This window comes from Lissotriton vulgaris, chromosome 2_2 (assembly GCF_964263255.1).
Source record: "Lissotriton vulgaris chromosome 2_2, aLisVul1.2, whole genome shotgun sequence".
In the NCBI taxonomy this organism is placed as follows: domain Eukaryota; kingdom Metazoa; phylum Chordata; class Amphibia; order Caudata; family Salamandridae; genus Lissotriton; species Lissotriton vulgaris.
The window spans coordinates 72,039,096-72,053,881 of record NC_141688.1 but is presented as its reverse complement, the minus strand read 5'-3'; the positions used below and the strand labels follow the sequence as shown (position 1 = coordinate 72,053,881).

The following is a 14,786-nucleotide window of genomic DNA, read 5'->3' as shown; positions in this document are numbered from 1 at the left end:
GAGTGTGGCGCATTAGTTTTGCTGTTACGGTAATTGACAGCGGCAATGGGCAGTGTAAGCAGAAGTGGCCGGCTGACAATAGCCCTGGCACTTATATTTTTTTACGACGTAAGCACTGCGCTGCACCCATGGGCCTTTTGTAATAGTAAGTTGATGCAATGCTTTGTGTTGCTTTGCGGCAGGCGAGCAAGCGTGCAAAAGGTTAACTAATACCCCAAAGAGTCTGTGCTTTTCACCAACTGTTCCAAATGGGACAATTGGGCATGGAGTGTGTTTCTTCAGCATCTAGTGGTGATTACATGTGCATGGAGTCTGTGCAGATCTCTCAGCCCTAAAGGCACATGGGTTAATGAAATCCTTCCACTATAGTATGAGGATATTACAAGTTACCAACGAGAAGAATCTCAGCTGTGGAAATCGAGATACCAGAATGCATCGAGTCAATTGAAGTCGTTTAATATGTCATTTCCCATAAGCGGTTGTAGTTCAGAGCTACTGCTGCGCAGGCAGATTTCTTCTCTCGTGTAATGAATTCCAGCAGTGTAATAAATAGACTAAATGCCACAAATGCCTCTGCATAAGCTAATGCTGTTCGTTTTCATAAAAAATGCCCCGAAGAAAAAGCTGAAAAGACACACCCCTTTCATTGTTTGTACAGTATTTGCCCTCGATCATTTGACACGCTAGGTCTGGCAACAGGCAAGTCACAAGTCAACTGTAAAAAAGTGTTACAGTAGAGCAGCTGCATCGTTTTCTTATTACAGGTAAATAGTGAGGCCACAACTAGACTTTTAAAAGACAATGTCAGACAAATTGTTATTTCGTTATGACAGGCGTCCATGTATTAAGACAGGATTTGTGTGGAAGTTCAAGGGTTTTCTAGAGTTATTTAAAGGGGCATTGGGTAAGTACTGTGTTGTGTTACCCAGGCCCAGAGCTATTAAAAAAGAGTTGATAGAATCCTTTCATTCCTAGATATTTTATTGTCATTGTTTTTATATAGCGTTTACTACCCCGGACGAGGCTCCGAAGCGCGTTTGGGCAAGTAGCACGCTGCATAGATTCCATACTTTTCCATCATGGCTAGGAACGTTTGAACGGACACGGAGTGTGTAATTGTCATCCACCGCAACAACTGATTGGATGAACAATGAGTCTGTTCTTTTATCTAATAACTCGTGATAATTAAGCAGAGACCCAGCATGAGTCACTAATAAACTGCCATGAAGTCATAGTTTTATCTCATTTCAAGAGCGGTTTAAATGGGTTGTAGGAATGACTCATTTCTGACCAGCAGAGATGTTCCAATGGCCAGGGACTCTGTCCTTTTCTGTCACTTTCAAGATGTTTTACAGGACATGTGGACTGTATTGTTCGCTTCCTTTCGGAGATGTTTCAATAAACATGGAATCTGTACTTTTGTTTCACCCTCGGGGGTGCATGCACTTTTTCCTCGGTAGAAGGATGTGCGCTTCTCCCAAGTGGCTATAATTACTGAATCAGGTTGGACCGGGTACTCTACTCTGGTATCAAAGTTGATGCCTAACAGATAGAGGGCCTTTATTATTACATTTCTTGTGGGTCAACCGCATCGGTATTCCAGTACAGAGCTGCAAATATCGTGTGATACAGTAATTCCAGAGTGTAATATTCCTGGACCATTCTGCGTCTTTCACTCAGAATGAGGAATAATCTTGATAAGCAGAACACCAAGTCGCATGGGGGTTTTATCCGTTCTGATGTTGTTTTTCCCATGCAGATGTCAATGGCCTTTTTTTCTGGTGATACCTGGAAAAGAGCGGACGTGCAGTGATCCCGACTGAGTTGGAAACAACCTGTTTACTAACAAGCCCTAACTACTGTATTTCTCCAAATGTGTGCGATAGTGTCTGTACATTTCCGTGCACTGTGAATAGGATAGTGCCAGAATGGAGGGTAAACTGTTCTCTCTTATAGAAACCAGCTAAAGGGCTGGTATACAATGTGTACCTTCCTCTCTCTTTCAAAGATGGCTGAATGCGCGTCAGCGCTTTACTGTTCTCTCACTCTCAAATTCAATGACGACCGCATGGGCTTTGCTCTCACTTTTAGACCTGAGCACTTCTAAACAGAGTCCAATGAGAGAGGATAAAGAAAATGAACACCCCTCTGTCCCTGAAGTCCTAAAGGCAATGCTACTGGAACTATGCAGCCTGAGAGGGCGAAAAGATGTGACTGCAATGAGTAAATTAAGCGGCAAGAACAGGTAAATTATGCATAATAAATTATTTTGTGATTTTCAAACTTATTTAACATTGTCTGGACATTAGTATCAACTCATTATTAACAGATTAAAACCAAAATATTGCAATAAGTAAAAAAAAAACGAACTAGTCAACCCTTGGAAAAAGCCTTTCACTGCGCTGCAATGCGTTTAGCTGCATTTTTAGTAACTTATGAACTTTTGAGGTAGAAACAATTTTTTTTTTTGTTAAATCTAATTCCAGTGACCCTGCTTAATGGTGACCTGTCTAATAAAAGGGCCAAAGTATGGAGAAACGTCTAAATGTCTCTTTGAAGATTCTGACAGTATCCCTCTACAGAGAAATCAGTGACTGAATGGTCAAAGAGTCCATGTTTCTCAGATCTCAAGTCAAGTCAAGTTAAAATGATCCCTTCAGACAGAGACCAAGGAGTAATCTTTCCTTTGCCATGAGATAATCTTACCAAACCAAAGGCCTTAGGCCCCCAGTGGAGTAATGAGCTATAGAATTCACAGCTAGTGTCTATAACACTTCCAACCTCATTATCCCCCTTTTCAAGGTTGAGAGTTGTTTATTTGATCGCTGACCCACGATTGCTTTTTCCAATATCTAATGTCTCTTCCGATGGTAAAAAGTAGCTGTTTTTTAACCTATCTAGAATGTGTGGTTTAATCGTATAAGCAATCCTATAACGCTATCCTATAATGCTCCGGTAATGTATAAACCATGCAGATACTATTTTTCAAATTCAAGATAAAAGTTTGGGTCGTTTCACGAAACAATCAAATGAAACAGAAAACGTAACTTTCAATGCCAAAGTAATCACAATAAAAAAATGAAATAACCTCGAATTTCAGTCCAAAAGAAAAATGCATTGTGCGGTTTTCATTAATTTTTGGCAATCCCCATGTCTATTGGATGTTAACCAAATACTGCATCTGGCTTTCCCGGAGATCTCTTCTAAGAAGGGTAGTAGTTTATGTAACACGTGACTTTGGTTTCCATTAAATCCCGATGAACAGTAAACATTGCCAAGGTTTTGTAAAAACGTGTCATGTTTCCGACAAAGAAATGCATCCTCTTTCTCTGAGAGACAAAAGCATGGCATCGTACCGGCATCAAAATAACTTCAGAACAACCAAACAAATAATTCTATAAAATGCAAAAAGGATGAACCGTAAAGAAACTGAGGGACAGATTTCACAAGGGATTGTGCTGCCCTTGCGTCACACAGAGTAGTGCACGGGCAACATAACCCCTAAACCTTATTTACCCCGGGGTTAATTTGAGCCGGTGGTTTCCGGTACTCGGCCCCGGCACTTAATTGTCAACACAGGCACTTGTGACTAATGCCAGCTCTTTGTGTAATTTAGAGATGAGTGAGACAACAGTTGTTAAATAACTGAAAAGAACACATGCAAGTCACCATTACGATTCTTTGAGCTATGGGCGCCTCTTACCGTCTGAATTGTCTCAGGTGTGGCAGTGTGATGGTTAGTAGTTGTGTAGGTGCAGTCATTGGCAGCGTTGGCAGGTGCTATGGGTGATACGAGCTGCAGTAGCCTCCTGACAAGGCCCCTGGCACTTATTTATTTGACAAATTAAGCACTGGATTAACCAGTAATGCAAGGCCACCTTGCATGACCCTGCATTTCTGGGCAAATCTAGAGTAACGCATGGCAGAGCAAGCCGCTCCCTTGTGCTTCTCTGTCCTGGGAAGGTGTCCCATAGGTGGACCGTGGGTGTTCTCACGCATTCACCAATGGATTTTGGCGCATTCCTAGATTTACCAACATTGGTATACCTGAGTTTGCGTCAAAATTCTACGTTTCCCCAGGGGAGGCCCATGGGGAGGAATGTCTTTATTTCTCGTCGTTCTTTCCTCTTTCCAAGTTTGCTGCAATTTGCAGCAAACTCGGGAAGAGGAAAAGGCCTTTGAGGATTATTTTTGTGCTGGAAGGCGCCCTTTCCTGCACATAAAACAATCCTACTTACAATGAAGGCATGGCGCGAGAGTGCCTGAGTTAGCGCAAGGCAGGGCATTGTGCGTCAGGGCAAGGAGAGGACAGGAATGCACCATATAATGCTAAATGTGGTGCTTTCCTGCCCTCTTCCTTTCGCGCAGCACACCTTTGATGAATCTGCCCCTGAATGTTCACATTTTGCCTGTTGCAATTCCTTCAGTTTCCCGTATTTTGACTTGTGCTTATTATGTGACAGGGCTCACCAATATCTATAAAATAAGCACAGCTCTAACAGTGAAATGACTGTCAACACAAAAACACTTGCACTATGGAGAAGATAATAACAGCAACTCATAGAAACCCTAAAATGACAAAAAAATACCAATTCATTGCCATACGCACAATCTCAAAATGTGTTGCATTTTTGTCCTAACTGGGAAGGGCCAGATGTGGAACCCTTGCCTGCTACGCCCCCAGTTTCAAGCTAGCCTGGCTCATGAGGGGTGCTACCCCAATAACTGGTCCCTAGATGCTTGTTTTCCGGTTCAGGGAGTACCTGGACTGGCAGTTCGGGCTGGACTGTTCCCATGGGGGATAGGGTCGAGGTTGATTTGCATATGGCTGGGTCCAAAGTTGAATGGCATGGTTAGCAAAATAACATTAGACTAAACCCAGATCTGTGACCGGGGGTGGATGTTCGACAATGTTCAGCATTCCATCCATCATCTTTTAGTGCTGCATTGCCACATGCAACAACGCCCTACAAGATAGTACCAACACAAATCATTCACACCACAAACACCTTACAGGTGGAAATACTACTCTTGGGATTTATTGGGGTACATTTCAGGGATAGCTCAGTAGCAATGTCATGCATCTGCCGCACAACAGCCAACATCACACAAACAAATCGAGAAGCCTTAGCAACATTACCACCAGTTTCCTACAGATATACTACATTGTACAAATGTACAAATCCTTCACTTGAACAATAAACTGCAAACATATATGACACTTGAATAAAAGAATACCACCCCACAGAATGGCAATGCCCTCCAAATTAGCCACATTCAAGTCATGCAATAACGCTGCCTGCATTTCCAGGCAGGTGGCACCATCACCCAACACTGACGCAGCACACAATGCCAGGGACAGAAACAATACCCTGTATCTGCCGACTATCCTAAAGAAGAAATGACGCTACACTGGATAATGCCATCTTCATTAACCACACTCAGCAACACTCCACCCAGAGGAACAACATATCCTTTGCATATTCAGCACACTACAAAAATCAAATTGATCAGACTGCCAAATATACCTACTCAGAGGGAAATACCCTTCAAAAGGCAGCATGTTTACGTTAAAATATTGTAACTTCACCACATTCTGGCAAATGCAAGTCCAAGAGAGATTAAAAAAAACTCCGCCTAGTCTGCTTCTTAGTATTTGAACAACCAACATTGGCAGCTACGCTGTGCGACAAGCATTGGGAAAGCCAACAGGTCTCGCCTATGAGAGCTATTGGCCTTGGCAATGTTTTGTAGCCATGCTGTCAGCAGCCCAGGTGCGTGGCTGTGTGGTTAAAACTAATTTGAAGAAAGTGCTACAACACATCCAGGGGTGATTTCGTTTTTTTCTTTATGTGCAGTAGCGTTGGATGCCTCGTAGTCCTTTTTCTTCTTATCATTTTTTGCGATTATGCACAGCACCCAAAGTGCTATATGGCACGGCTACAAATCATTGCAAAAAGTTTTTAGAACTAAAAAAAATTCTAAAAATCTAGAAGGACATGGAGAAAAAACTATAATACAGCTGGCAAAGACAACTATAACAAGGCCGTAAAAAAATTACCATTACACCATTAAGGAATCAATATCTTTGCTTTTAAGATCAACAATGCGGCAAACTCCTCCAAAGAACTGTTTTACCTGGTGAGCAGCCGTACAAAAGCGGCAAATAGTAATTCTAGCCCCCCCTCCAACAGACTCTTGATCTAACATGTTAACTACCTTCTTTTTGGAAAAGGTTAAGAACATCCTTGAAAGAGGATAATGAAGCCATTACATTATCCCAACGATAACACAAAACATTGAGCATATTTCTCCAAATAACCCAGGAAGTAATTCAAGAGATACTCAAATCTCTAAAATCAGGCTCCCCGCAAGACCCTGGCCCCAGACATTATGCTCAAAGGTGGTAAAGCAGTGATAGCCATACTAACCGATATGTTTACTCTTTCACACAAGTCAGAGATGGTTCCAAGCTGTTGCTATAAAAGCTATCTGTTGACCCCTTAAAATGAGAAAACTTTCACATTCCTTCCAGGACCAAGCAAAATACGAGACAAATGTATTAATAGAAATCTTTCCCTATATTTGGAGGCAAATGACATTTTACACTTTTCTCAGGCGGTTTCAGACCAGGCAGCAACACGGAGACTGTCTTGCTTGCAGCCTTAAAGCCATCCTGGATCAGGTTGAGTCCGCAGCCCTGATCCTGTTGGGTCGGAGCGCAGCCTTTGAAACCATCTCCCAGCCAGTGTTAATCAAAAGCCTGAAAGAAGCAGGTATAGCCGGAAGAGCACTTAAATGGCTTACCTCCTTCCTCCAAAACAGAACTTTCCAAGTTTGTGAGGAAGCCACACAGTCGGAAATTCATTCCCTAAAGTGCGGGGTGCCTCAGGCCTCATCCTTGAGCCCCACCTTGTTCCGCAATCTCTGTAAAGTACTCTGACACCCTCTTGGGTCATACTCGAACTATATAAAACATTTTAAATTAAATACATAAATAAATAAACCTGTATGATACCCCATGGACAGAGGTTATAACGGTCATGGCTTCTCCTCGATATTTTATGCTGATGACACTAAGATTATTATGACTTAAACAATGTGGACGGACCCACAATGTGTACGTATATATAATCACTGTGTGTAGTAAGAACATGGACCCATTAGGGGTTCTTAAAAGACCCCTCACACACCAACATAGTGGGGTCTCAACCGAATGCCCCCCGGTTGTGCTACGACGCCTGATTACAGCGGAGCTGGGGTTGTGCAGGTATGTGATGTGAAGTGAATGACTGAAGTTAAAAATATCTCTAAGAATCCTTGCCTCAAATTTTAATATTGGCGGCTAAGGATATACAACATATACAATATACAACACCAACTACTACAGAAAGAACAGGGATAGATATATCACTTATCCAGCCACAAGACAGGCCTCAATGATAATATTCCATGGAATAGCCTCAATAGACCATAACAACCACATTCATGTCTGCCCTATTGGGACTATGAGACCTTGCTTGTCACAGATAACCAAAGGAACAGGCACCCAAAAACTTGCGCTATCGTGCTCAACTCCTCTTGGGCCTCTTTAGCCTGTAGTGCACTTATACTGCTTTTAGAGGTGACATGTTCCCACCCGCTGAGCTATAGCACTTAGGTCGACTTTTCAGGGGCACTAGGACTTAGCCCGGTGTATACTCCACTAGGAGCTAGCTCGCAATATCCGTGCTAACCCGCGGGTGGCCCCCATGACCCTTTCTGAGTGACTAGTGACTTGTTTCCCACATAAAAAGCACATTAATTCGTAATATAACCCCATTCCAAGACGGCGGTTAAACTGGACGTCTACAGTTGGACATCCAGTCTATTCCCTACACGACCAACACGCATGTGCGCATATGCCTGCTAGTCTAAGTGCTGAGTCACTGACTACTCGGCCATGCAGCCCTGCATGTACCGGGGCTTGACTTCTCTCTATAAAAGCTGCTCCCCACTCAGTACCCAGCACCAGCCGGGACTACTGGGGACCAATTCAGGTTTGCAGCGGGACACTCACCGAGACCAAGTAAGACAATGCGCGCTCCGACATGGCCAGTCATTTGAGCCTACATAAACTATCATGCTCATCATGACACTTTTTGACTTACAGATTGGGACTTTGGAAGAGCACCACCCCGAGCCTCGATAGTCTGCCTAATACCCCTAAATATTGTAACTATGACCTAACAACAAATGTGCATGCTTTTTTATACATTCTGCTTGTAATACCGATCTAGGGTGCATTAAATTACATGATCGCATGAAAATACCCTTGGCATAAGTAGTCGCTATGCACAGTGCGCCGTGGACCACTTGGCACTGCCTCTTAGTAGCCCCCACACACCACACCGTGCCACATCAAGCAAAGCTAACAGGCTACACAGGACGCCACCACTATCCTTAACGGGCCCCGTGGGCCAGGTATGCCTGCTGTTGTAGCCACTGGCTAGCTCGAGAATGCGCTCATTTAACCTTCATATTTGTACGCTTGCATTCACAAGCCTATGCTCACTCCCCTACAGGCACAGCATGCCAAGAGTCTTCGCATGTCGTTGCGAGCATGGGCAACACAATAATCACTGTAGTAGTCTCATAGACAATGACTACAGGACACTCATATTGCCTTTAAGATTGCATTTTATGTTGCAATAAAGTATATGTCTTGTCATGTCTTTTCCTTCCTTAACACGTTTTTTCCAAGTGTCAGTGAGTACACCGACACTTATACCACACACCTTAGCGCGTGTGTTTGTACCGCACAGGTTTCACGTGGCATTCTTCACCTTTGCCACTCACTAATCACTCACCTGGTCCTGACGGAAGCCTTTTTACTTTTTAGACGGCTGAAACATGTAGACCGCCATAGTCAACTAACGGTAATAATGCCAACATATTTGCACTACACATATTGCTTTTAACCATATCCTGAGCCGCCAATATTCAAATTTTGAGGCAAGGATTCTCAGAGATATTTTTTATTTCAGTAATTCACTACACATCACATACCTGCACAATCAGGCGTCATAGCACAACCGGGCGGCATTCGGCTGCCTGGTTGGGACCCCAATGATGAAGCATGACACCAACTAGGTCGGTGTGTGAGGGGTCTTTAAGAACACCTAATGGGTCCATGTTCTTACTACACACATTGATTATATATACGTACACATAGTGGGTCCGTCCTCATTGTTTAAGTCTAAATATCCATTTGGGGAACAGGACAAACCCCCTGTCCTATCCCTTGCTCTCCCCTTGATTTTTTTCACTCAGATTATCATCTCACTTTCTTCGCTAGCCTACAGTACCTCAATCCAGCTAAACGACTGCTTTAATAATGTTGTAGACTGGATGGGAGCAAGCAGTCTCAAACTAAAGGGGGAAAATGGAGGTGATGGTGGTGGGAAACAACCCTGCTAGGTGGAAGGAAATGAACTGGCCAGACTCTCTGGGCAGTCAAAGCACCCCAGAATCGGAGGTCAAGAGTTTGGCCTTCTGGGTTGATGATAAGCTTTCAGTGTGAACCCAAGCAAGAAAACTAGTGACAACTTTGATGGCCTGTTACGAACTTTGAGAAAACTTCTGAGATATTTACCTGAACCATTGCATAGAATTGTGGAGCAAGTTTTAGTCCCAAATACATCATAAAAAGACTACAGGTCATCCAGAATGCAGCGGCACGTATATTGCTAAAAATCCCCAAACACCAATCCACATCTGCAGCCCTGGCAAGCCAGCATTGGCTACCAGTGCTCAAAAGAATTAATTTCAAGGCACTTTACCTGGCTTGTCGAGCAATGTAAAAAAAGGGTCCAGTGTTAATTCAGATACTACTTTTACCCTACAATACTACAAGAACTTTGCGCTCCACCAATCAGTAGCTGTTTGCAGTACCCAGGGTAAAGAATACCAAGAGTGGTGGAAGCTCCTTCACTATCCTTGTTCCCATGCTCTGGAACATGCTCCCACCGCATATTAGGAAATTGGAGTGAGAATCTAAATTCAGGAAATTGTTAAAAAACACTCTGTTCAGCTAATTTGATCAGCTTTATTAGTACCTGCTACTGGTTTTAGCACTGTAATGCCCTTCTGGAAGCCATGTGCTCTAGAAAACAACTTGAATAGAATATAACAGAAGTCAGAAATGCCCATACTGAACAGCAAGAACAAAAGACAATGGCAGAGCCAATAGCCTCAGTGGTGAAAACTATTGGATTTGCCAATGCTTGTTAGGTCTTGGTACAACACCCCTGTGATTCTGAGAAAATCAGTTAATCTCCCCATGCATGAAAAAGAAAACAAATGTAACATTTGGCAAAAAAGTCTATCACATAAAGCAAGCAATACTGCCAGTGTCTGTGTCTTACTGAAAATACATTTGAAAGCTGATAACATCTGTTGTCACAATAAAAGTAAGTAGCATCTGTTGTCACAATAAACATCAATTTCAAAGGAGAAAATGGCTCCTTTGGAGGGGGGTGTTGCACAGTAAAACATAGCTGGAAATGGCAACAGGGTTCAACAAGAAACACAGGGAAAATAAAAAATACAAGTTGTTCCTCAATCACAGTGCGATCCGCAGAATGACTGCAATCAGGCTGAAACAATCAGTACTTGGCCCATTTTCCAGCCTAAAGAAGAGGGCGTGAGGCCAGCCCATGCAGGCTCATTAGAAGGCAGCAAATAAGAGTGACAGTGTAGCCAACAAATATAAAGCAGTCGGTGGGCTGCAAGCACCTTGTTATATACAATATCGCATGCAAGCGTGAGTGCATCACAGACGCGGCCTAAAAAGGACCTGCTGCAGCCTCCAGCAGTGTGGAAACAAGCTTTAGACTCATTACAAGTTCCCTTTTAAGTCTCCCATTAACTCTGCTCACCTCAGAATATCAGATACTGGTCAGACCAGAAGTAACTCAGGGCTGAGTTAATAAAGGATTTTGAGTGGGACCTTGGGGCGCCCTTATAAATAAGGACTTATCGGGTCTATTGGTAATTTTACATCTGATTCCCTGGTATTTCCTCATTTTCCCCTGGTATTCCTGTTGGAGATTTTGCCTGATTGGTTCTGGTTGAATCTCTGGAAGGAAAACACTTGGTTTGTGGCAAATTTGGAGGCTTTGTAATTCTGATTGGGTCGGTAACAGGACGTACTGGCTTCATCGGAAAGGTGCCACTCATAATAGGGCCTTTAATATCTACAGTAATACCATAAAATAGACATAACAATGGTATTAAAATCACCATTAACCAAGCTGCCAAAGATGTTATTTTCAACACATGATACAAACAATGACACTCGCCACCGGCATACAATAATGCCTTACAGAGTCAAAGCAACACCAAGCATAGAAAGAAACATCATATTAAACAGCAACACTATCTTCTACTTCAACATTATGTAGAGTACAAACATCTGTATCCTCCTCATACAACCATACTCAACTAATGGAAATCAAGGTGGATATGTGGCAGAAAATACAATGCTTGAACCATCCTTCATGCTAGAAACAAGATCTACAAAATCCAACTACAGATGCTAGATAGATAACAGCAACTCTGGTCAATGCCCATGTAAGGGTCCTAAGGGTTACTTACAGAACTACCCACAATCTGCATCACCGATTTGTGAGATCAACATATCACAACCCAAATGCATAGCAACCCTCTACAGGACAGAAGAAGAAACTGTGGTCTTGCCAACACACAACTTGATTAAAACCACACCCTTCAACAACCCAAACAATATTCTACTTCATAGGGGTCTCAATCAAAGCCTCTAATGATATAATTCAGGACAAAAGCAAAATCCTGTAAAGTCTGGTATTATTCACATGTTAAAAGATGACCCAGTGTGTAGCAAGCAATGCCTTGCTCATCTAAACTCATTAAATGCCTGTAGCAACGCTTGGCGTAATAGAATGTAAGACTTGTAACTTCCTTCATCATAGATTGAAGATTTAACACGTACAATAACATCACACAAGACAACAACATCATGGAGCGCCTACCAATTTACCATACTCATCTCGAGCAACAGTTAGACACTGCAACAGTATTCAATGGACAACAATTATCACTCACACTTGCACCATCATCTGCTAGATAAAAAAAAAAAATAATAATAATACTTACAAAACAGCATCCTACAGGTAAGGACCTGCAATTAGCACATGCAACATGATAGCATGGAAAAAAAAAACAATTAACGTTTTCAATCGCATCTTAAAGTTGGAAATTTCAACATATTCAACAGCACCCAGTACCAGTGAGAACTCCAGTGATACCCGCTTTACACTTAAATCAATTAACACTAGCTGCAGCATACTAGAGGGCTAGAACAACAAACTTCACACCAGCAACAACCTTATATACAAAGACCAAGCAGCAGACTACTACAAAAAGACAGTTATAACTGCATGGAACCGCATCATAAAGGCCTGAATTAGCATTCGCCAGATTAACCCTGATGGTTACACTCGTGTTTTACAGTTGCAGCATTATTTTGCTGATCAGAATGAACACTCAACACAAATATCCACAACCTGCTTGATTTGCCAGAGAGATGGGACAGTAACCGCATATTCCTGCAAAGAAGAATCAGGGCCAACAGCACCACAGAAGGTAGGAACAGCAAGACCACCCTGTAAATTATAATCTGCATCCAATAATTGCAATGAATAGCAGACGCTGCTTTGCATAAAAAAACACCAAAAAGAAAGTGTCCAAAGCATACAGAATTGAGCACATTAGCAGAACCCATGTACAAATATTACGCGGGCGTGTGACATTTGGATGTACCACCACTCTTGAAGTAAACTCACTTTCCAAAATATGTGTATATACATTAGACTACATACTACACACAGACACACAGAAGGGATGCTTGCAATAATTGGCAAGTGTATGCCCAGACATGGGTCCTGTGCTCACTGTGCCACTAGGACCAAGCTACATCTGACTAATGAGCCTCAATCAGGGTGAAACCGGGTGTCGTGTTGCTTGTGTTTTGGAGCAGGGAGGACCTGGCCTAGCAGGTCGGGCTAGACTCTTCCTATTGGAGCATGGTCCAGAAGGATTTGCATATGGCTGGGTCCGAACAGGTGGCGTGGAGGGCCTGGAATGATACCGCAAGTGATTAATAGTGTCAAATCACAATCATTCTTCCCATCACCTTTTGTGTGTTTGATGTACTATCTTAAGTGCCCAGGGTATGCCCAGATGTGGGCCCCATGTTCACTGTGCCACTTGAACTAAGCTACACCAACCTTGAAGAGCCCCGATCCGGGCAAAATCGGTCTTGGCATGTGTTCTGGTTCATGGATGACTTGGCAGTTCAGTTTGGACTAATCCTATTGGAGAATGGTCAAGACTGATTTGCATATGGCTGGGTCCAAACTGAGTGGCGTATTGGGCAAAAGAATGATGGGCAGGAATGCTACCTTAAGCGACTGTTAGTGGTTAGATGTATTACAAGCATTCCCCCATCACCCTTTCTGTGTTTTATATACTACCTACAACAAAAACTCTCCAGATTAAAAGAACCATAAAGGAGGCTTTATACAGACAAGAAGCAAACAGAGAAACTGCAGCAACTCCCTAAATGGCAGAATGACAAATTCGTAACTCGTGCAATTTGCTGAAACGTTAATTACATGAAATTACAGCAAAACTACACAAGATTGTGGAGAATCACGTGCGGGCAATTGGACCCAGGATGCATTTTACGCTAAGAAAAAAGCCCTAAGTGCAACAGAACACGTACAACAGCATCCAGCAGCAGCTCACACTCTGTTTCTGTGCTCCTGGGGTAGGGAATTTTGCCCTATATTACCAAAGTGAGCATAATTATGCATTTGTTGGTAATTTCATTTTACAAGAGTAACACGAAATTGTCAAATTTACTATGATTACTCAGTCGTAATTAAAAGTTCTCCCAGGCCTAATCCTGATCTCTTTTGTGAGGCTACAGAACGCAACTGCCAAGATTTCTTCTCTGACAATAAACATGTTGGCTGTTTTTGTATTGCTTAATAAGAGTACTGTGCTTTTGCAAGTTTGTGTTCTCTAATTTTGACATGTATCTTTTACCTACTTTCCCCATGCCTTGCAATTGTATTACCTCTGAAAACTAAATATGTTCTATGTTAAAGTCTACCTATGTGCAATTACAATCAATGCATTCTAAAAGTTTATCTCTTGTTTTTTGACGTCTTTTCTGCTCAGAGCTCTGTAACCCTGCTATGTGGAGTTTGCACAAATGAAAAGTAAATAAATAAAAATGAATTTTGAGTGGGGTCCAATACAGAGTGAAGAAGAACGAGGGCTTCCAAGGTTACAATCACAAACCTCATCTTAATTGATTCTGCCACTGTGAAGTTTCGCAGGGTTCTAATGAAATATGCAGGTATATATGAGTGGATTGTTTTCCTATCGAGTGGACCTAGCCAAGGGCATTTCTGCCAAGCGTTGTTTACGTGTGACATTTCCATATTCTCAGCGTGAGTATGTGTGACATTTGAGTGCCTTGTGTTTGACACTCCGAGTGACACACTAGAGCAAAAAGAAGAAAGCTGTTATATCCATGTAATGCAACGTTTCAGAAATGCCCCCTTTGTGCAGTGTAATGATTTTAAAAACTACTACACACCACTAACCAGAAAACAAAAAGAGGTTACCCTTCCAAACACAACGTCTCCCATCAAGCTCACACAACAGAACAAGGTCTACTGCTCCTGCACAAACTA

At 42.4% G+C, this 14,786-nt stretch overlaps 1 protein-coding gene across 1 annotated transcript in view; it reads right to left on the bottom strand.

Moving 5' to 3' along the window:
- Positions 1–14,786, bottom strand: part of CSPG4 (chondroitin sulfate proteoglycan 4) — a 432,568-nt gene that overhangs the window by 387,473 nt on the left and 30,309 nt on the right. The window lies entirely within an intron of this gene.